Source organism: Tachypleus tridentatus, chromosome 10 (genome assembly GCF_004210375.1).
Source record: "Tachypleus tridentatus isolate NWPU-2018 chromosome 10, ASM421037v1, whole genome shotgun sequence".
Taxonomy (NCBI): Eukaryota; Metazoa; Arthropoda; class Merostomata; order Xiphosura; family Limulidae; genus Tachypleus; species Tachypleus tridentatus.
Genome location: NC_134834.1, coordinates 94,176,290 through 94,183,516, shown reverse-complemented (window position 1 = coordinate 94,183,516; position 7,227 = coordinate 94,176,290). Strand labels below are relative to the sequence as shown.

The 7,227-nt window shown below is 36.2% G+C and overlaps 1 long non-coding RNA gene across 1 annotated transcript; it reads left to right on the top strand.

Moving 5' to 3' along the window:
• The first annotated feature begins 2,144 nt into the window (after positions 1 to 2,144).
• Positions 2,145 to 5,418, top strand: LOC143229898 (uncharacterized). The gene is made up of 3 exons (XR_013016117.1): positions 2,145 to 2,290; positions 2,465 to 2,636; positions 5,161 to 5,418. It is a non-coding gene; the product is annotated as an uncharacterized LOC143229898 (long non-coding RNA).
• The last annotated feature ends 1,809 nt before the right edge of the window (positions 5,419 to 7,227 follow it).

The following is a 7,227-nucleotide window of genomic DNA, read 5'->3' as shown; positions in this document are numbered from 1 at the left end:
ATATTCTAATCGTATCAACTCGTGCATCTGATTGCGAATGCAGACATTAAATATAAAGTTCTACTGTTAACATTATACGGTTTTACACTTTTGTTACGCGAAATTAAATATATATACATCTTAGGGTTCGTGAAAATGGCCTCCCGCTAGTACAGCGGTATGTCTCCGGATTTACAACGCTACAATCAGGGGTTTGATTCCCCTCGGTGGGCTCAGCAGATAGCCCAATGTGGCTTTGCTAAAAGTAAAACACACACACACACATACTCGTGAAAGTGAATTTCCAGTGGATGGTAAAGTCTGATTTTTAGAGCTGCGTTTTGTTATCAACTGGAACCCAGACTTCAACTGCCGAGGCCCGGCATGGCCAAGCGTGTTAAGGCGTGCGACTCGTAATCTGAGGGTCGCGGGTTCGCATCCCGGTCGCACCAAACATGCTCGCCATTTCAGCCGTGGGGGCGTTATAATTTACGGCCAATCCCACTATTCGTTGGTAAAAGAGTGGCCCAAGAGTTGGCGGTGGGTGGTGATGACTAGCTGCCTTCATTCTAGTCTTACACTGCTAAATTAGGGACGACTAGCGCAGATAGCCCTCGTGTAGTTTTGCGAAATTCAAAACGAACCAAGCCAAAAGAAAAACCGGATATCGTACACAAGGGAATATTTTAAGGACATTCGCAATAGGAGTTTTAATGGCACAACGCCATATTAAAAGAAAATAATTTCGACGTTAGTTGAACCTGTTCAGCCAGGCAAAGAGCAGTTTTTCAAAAGTCTCATGATATATTTTTTAAATTTTATTTTAATTCTAGTTATACCATTACAGCCTTTTTTGAACGTACCAAAATTTTACGTGCATTTTCTATTGTCCATTAAAATCAATATTTTAGGGCCTAAGTTTTTTTTCGTAGATATAATAAGACTCTGTCCTTTTGTTTTGATTAATGATAAGGTCAGATTGCATTCTTACGAATGTAATGTTCTCCTAATTCACTAGGCTTTGTTTGTTTTGAATTTCGCGCAAAGCTACTCGAAGGCTATCTGCGCTAGCCGTCTCTAATTTAGCAGTGTAAGACTAGAGGGAAGGCAGCTAGTCATCACCACCCGCCGCCAACTCTTGGGCTACTCTTTTACCAACGAATAGTGGGATTGACCGTCACATTATAACGTCCGCACGGCTGAAAGGGCGAGCATGTTTGGTGCGACCGGAATTCGACCCCGCGACCCTCGGATTACGAGTCGAACGCCTTAACACACTTGACCATGCCGGGCCATTTTACTAGGAATAGAACAAGCTTCAAAACTTACAACAAACGAGTTGTCTTGTGCGAGTGTTGGCCCGCAAGACGCGAGATAACTTTATATTTTATCCAATAATTATATTTGATGAGGGACTTAACAATTTCAGTCAATTATAACTATTAAAGTTGAATAATTCTTCTGGGGAATATTTTAATACGTGTTCGTAGTTTGAACACAAAGATATGCAATAAACTATTTGTATTGCATCCGCCATTGATTTCTAGATCTGTTTGCAGAGTTGAAAGTTCGTAGACACATGTCTGTGCCACTTCAAAGTTCAATGCTCACTATTCAATCAAAAGTTATGCCGTAAGATATTAAAAAAAAAACCACAAGAGATTCATCTAATTCCTGTAATATTATTTGTGCTCTCTTATAATTGCAAGCTGTAAGGAAGTAGTAAATTCTAAAAAAAACTCTTAAAATAATAATAAACATATTTGTCTACAGTAAACGGTAATTAAAAGGTAGAACGTGACGAAATTACCATAAAACTTTACGCTTAAACTGGCTAGTTAAGTAAATATGAAACGAAACAGGTTCTTGTATCATATAACCTTGTTCAGACAGAAACACATAACTTTCTGTGTTTTACCTTGCACATTAATTGGTGTATTTCGACAACATAAAAAAACAATGTTAAGTACGCATGTAATATCAGGGGTGGTAAACAAAGTTAAGTTAGAGTAAATAGTTGAACATAGTTGCAAAATTTTATCTTACCATCCAGTTAAATGACAAGATGGTAATTAGAATAAATGACAATAATTATGTACAATTTTGGAAGTTTATAGGCGAGTAGATATTTAGGATAAAATTGGTATTTTCTCATAAATAATATCTGGTCCATCTAACAACTTGGTTTCAAAATCATACTTATTTTTCCGTAAAATGCAAGTTTCACAATCAGGAAAGTCCTGTCACTCACATATATATATTTACCCTTCTTGTTGTTTAGTATCACTCTCTTCGAACAAAGGAAATCTTGGTAAGTAGAGATATTGAGAAGTATTTGAATACTTATATTAGTATGGATTTCAAGAATTTCTTTGAAAAGAATACATTACTGAAAACGTTTTGTAATTAGCGTTTTACGATCATCTTAATCGTTGTGTGTTATAAACCATATTCTTTAATATTAACAACAAAATTATTTCACTAGAAAACATCTTCACTGCCTACAGTTACGGTTGTATTCTGTATTCGAAATGAGTAAGTGGTTCATTTTGGCATCAGTATTGCTGCTCACACTTGGTCTGGTTGACATAGTAACTGCTGTGGATGCCATTCCGATAGTAAAGGCACATCGATCCTGTTTGAGGTACCATGATAAGGTAATAAATATACGTTAATTTTTCTTTTTATTTCCTTATCAAAAGTAAAACCGAAAGGAGAATCTGTGACGTAGAGGTCTAATGCCTTTTTTTTTTTGGTTCGTTTGTTTGTTTTGATTGGCTGTACTCATGTTGTGAACTGCAGCTCCGCCTTATCAAGGTTCATCAGAACGCCTTAGGCTAAAGCTGACAAACCGAAGAACGCCTTATCAAGGCTCATCAGAACACATAGAACTAAGGCTAACAAACCGAAGAACGTCTTATCAAGGCTCATCAGAACACATTGGGCTAAGGCTAACAAACCGAAGAATGCCTTATCAAGGCTCATCAGAACACCTTGAGCTGAGGCTAACAAACCAAAGAAATATATCGATGGCAAAAATGTTTGCATAATGTTCTATATTGACGTTATTGTTTACATGCATGAAGTAGTTACTGATTGAATACCCGACTAATAACAGAGAGTTAGTGTTAGATCAGGCAAACATGTAAGAGTTATTATTCTGGTTTGTTTTGAGCATTTGTTTGTTAAAACGAACAAACATGCCTGTTATGTGTAGAAGGGTGTGGTTTTGATATAATCTTTTTCGAAACAGATCAACGCTTTGTTCAGACAGTTTCTCTGTAATTGGTGTAGAGTTATGCCTCGTCACGTGCCAGAAGTTACAGGGCGTCAAATTGTTCGACTGTCCAGAAAAGGTATGGAACAAACGGACATCACCAGAGTAGTAGAGTACTCTCAGTGTTATATACTGTATCCAGAATCCTGAAACGTCATTGGATTACAGGAAAGTTTTCTGGTAGACACCGAAACACTGGTGCCAAAGATGACTGGGTTTTGATTAGGTTAAGATCGAAAGAAGTCTTGTAACTTCTTACAATAAGAATAGCATAAACACATTCATTTCAGGGTATCCTCCCAAAAAAAAGTGAGTAGGAGACTAACCAGAGAATGTCATTTTGCAGAAAAGGTTATCTGCAAACCGATATGAACCAAAAGTCACCACCGTCACCATGTTACTTGGGTAAGACAGCTTGTCAACTTACAGTTCAGAAACTTGACAACATGTCATATTTTAAGGTGAGTTCCGTTTCCGGCTGTTTTATGGTGAGATTCGTGTTCGTCGTTTGTCGACAGAACAGTTGCGGGAAGACCATTTTTCTAAAGGAAAACACATAGTAGGTGGTGCAGTTCATAGTTGGGCGGCTCCGTATCTTCAAGGAAAACGTCAATATCATCTCTCACATGCATCATATAGAGATGATATTTTTGCATATACCAGAGTAAGGTTGACAATAGTTTTGTTCCACGATGACAGTGTCACTGCTCACAGTTCGCATGTTGTACAGGGTTATGTCGACCAGGAGGACGTTACAAGAATGACAAGTATTCAAATTGTAATCCACTTGAATCGAAAAGTTACTAATCACATCATTACAACAACTATTGTAACTGAGTTACAGCGCTTTCTAGTGACAAATTGAGATGAAATTACGGTGGATTACATCAAAACCTCATTGACAGCATGCCACGTTGCCTTACGGAGGATATTAAATTACGAGGAGGTACAACCAAATACTAAAGGTTTAGTTTGAATTGATATGAGGTTGCAGACGCTACATCTCATAATTTGACATTATCGTTTGTCATTATATATGTTTCGATAAGGTTTTTTGTTGTGGTAGGGGAAACACTGAATCACAAATCTTTCTACAGATACCTGATAAAATTGTTTTCTGTGATAATACGTAAATCGTTGACGATGTCCATAGAACCTGTCTCATTATGATTAATATAACATGTATTTTTCAGTTTGACAGCACTAGGTGTATTTGTATTTCATTTTAATTATAATGATCTTACTTGTTACAAAATATATAAACATTTTGACCAACAGTATACAATTAGGCTTCTTATAATGGTAATTTGTGCATAAATCTTATGGGTATTTTGAGGTTAATTTAAGTTGATTTATTGACGATTGAAATATTTACGTGCTGAAATTATCTGAGGTTATTTTCTGGTGATAAAAATGACTTAAAAACCCGTAAATGTTTGAATAAGTTTCTATATCTGTTTAAACAATATTTATGAACGAATACGTAGAATAATTTCTCGTGCAAAAACAAAAAAAAAAAATTTGTATGAGCTAACAAATAATAATGTTTTCTGAGAAATATAACGTAGCAATTCGAATTTTTCGTTCAAACTGTATTACATTGCAAAGTAATCATCTACTTAGAGTTTATCTAAAAATGGAAGGCAAAAACGTAGGTTTAATAGTTAAGATATATAGATACGAACAGCTTGTTTATCTTACTGCATTTTCATAACGTCTTTAAAATGCTTCTCCAAAATGAAATTAATAATAACAATACTACTGAATCTCTTAGGTTTCAAATAATAAATTATTTGAAGCATCAATAAATTTTGAAACGTTTTGCTAGGATAAGAGTTAGTTGAAATGACAGCAGAAAAAGTGAAAGACAGATTTCCATACACGTGCTTTAATCTTTTTCCCAGTGTGAAGATGGCCAGTGTTGTGAAGGTTACACCTGCTTGTCAGGAACATGTACGCCTGATATTAAATAGCCAATCCTGGTGGTCATCCTGTCGTTCAAAGCAGATAAAAAAAAAATAATTATAAGCCAGATATATTTACGGTTGCTTCAAGGACTTAAGTATGACGAAAATGTTTTAACCTAACAATATATTTACATTAAAGTCTATGCTATACATTCGCACTTGTATCTGAATAAATTCTGGATGAATACAAGCAAACTTGAGTGTTTTTATTCTGTTGTGTTTAATAACAAAGATTAAAAGATCCTTTTCTCAGAATATTTGCCAGAAACATTTGAACAGAATCGTATATTATCTGTTTTATCCTGTATGAAAAATAAAGAATCCTCTTTCGGTCTGAACTGGCGAAGTGAAATATTGTACAGTCTAAATGGTGGAGTTAGTTTGTTTTCCATTTGTATGACATAACTAGATTCGGATCTTCTGATAATTGATTTCTTACTTTTGCCTTTAAAATATTTAAATTGTCATTCTACAGGGTGGCCCGTAATTCCCTACCCATCCATATATCTTATGTATCCAGTGTATCTGTGTGCTGTCTCTCATTCTCGCTGCATAATATTATGCGATGCCATGTTCTGTGAGACATTTTCCTCAACATAGCAGGGGTTATTGTTCCAAATACCGCGGTAACAGCTGCCTTCAAGTCATCATTAGTATTATAACGTTGTTTAGACACAACAAACGGATGGGTAGGGACTTACTTGCCACCCTGTATTTATTCAGGTTCCACCACGTTGTTTTTGGAGCCAATACTACTTTTTGTACAAACCAGTACAGAAGTCTAGTTTCGTGAAAACCCCTTAACAACAAAAATCCCGAGTTCTTTTCCCAAGTCAATACTTAAAATGGAAACTTAAGAACTCCATAAGACATTTCCTAGTTTATTTCACAAAGCTATTTTAAAATTTATTGTCTTAAAATGATTTAGAAAAGTAACTTAAGAACACAGTCTATCGGACATATGTGGATCTTTTAAATTAATAAAACGGGTGCCGCGATGGTACAGCTGCAAGTCCATGGAGTTACAACTATAAAATCAGCGGTTCGATTCCGCTCGCTGGACACACCAGACAGTCCGACGTGGTTTCTCTCTAAGAAGAACACAAATCAGATGGTTAACTATGTTAAACAGAGTTTGTAAAAGGTGTCGTAATGTGTCATTAATCACACATTTAATTTTCAAAAATGTAACGTATTTATATTTGTTTATTTTAAAACAATATTTTTCTTCGAGTTAAATGCGAAAAATGCAACAACTTAACATATTACTCGTATTGTATATTATCGAATTGCTAAAAAATTGTTTAGTCTTGTCTAACAATGAACATTTCCTCCCTCGTTTTCATTCGAGTTATGAAAATACTTTAAAACAGTTGTAATATACGTGTGCCTTAAAATAACTATTATGTTTAGTTTTACATGGACTGCGTTTATTTCTGTACTAAAAACCCTATTTGGCCAGGTGAGTTAAGGCGTGCGACTCGTAATCCGAGGGTCGCGGGTTCGCATCTCCATCGTGCCAAACATGCTTGCCCTTTTAGCTGTGGGGGCGTTATAATGTGACGGTCAATCCCACTATTCGTTGGTAAAAGAGTAACCCAAGAGTTGGCGGTGGGTGGTGATGACTAGCTGCCTTCCCTCTAGATTTACACTGCTAAATTAGGGACGGCTAGCACAAATAGCCCTCGAGTAGCTTTGCGCGAAATTCAAAACAAACAAACAAACAAACAAAACCCTATTTATGTAATGAAAACTTTGTTAACAGCTTTAGAAGGTTCTTCAGAGATGAAATCTTTTGTGAAACACTCTCAGGAGAAAGATATATCCTTGATTATGCCTTAGAAACGATTTCTTTCCTTAAATGCTAGGCCCGACATGGCCAGGTGGTTAAGGCGTTCGACTCGTAATCTGAAAGTTCGAATCCTCGTCACACCAAACATATTCGCCCTTTCAGCTGTGGGAGCGTTATAATGTGACGGTGGTAATGACTAGTTACCTTCCCTC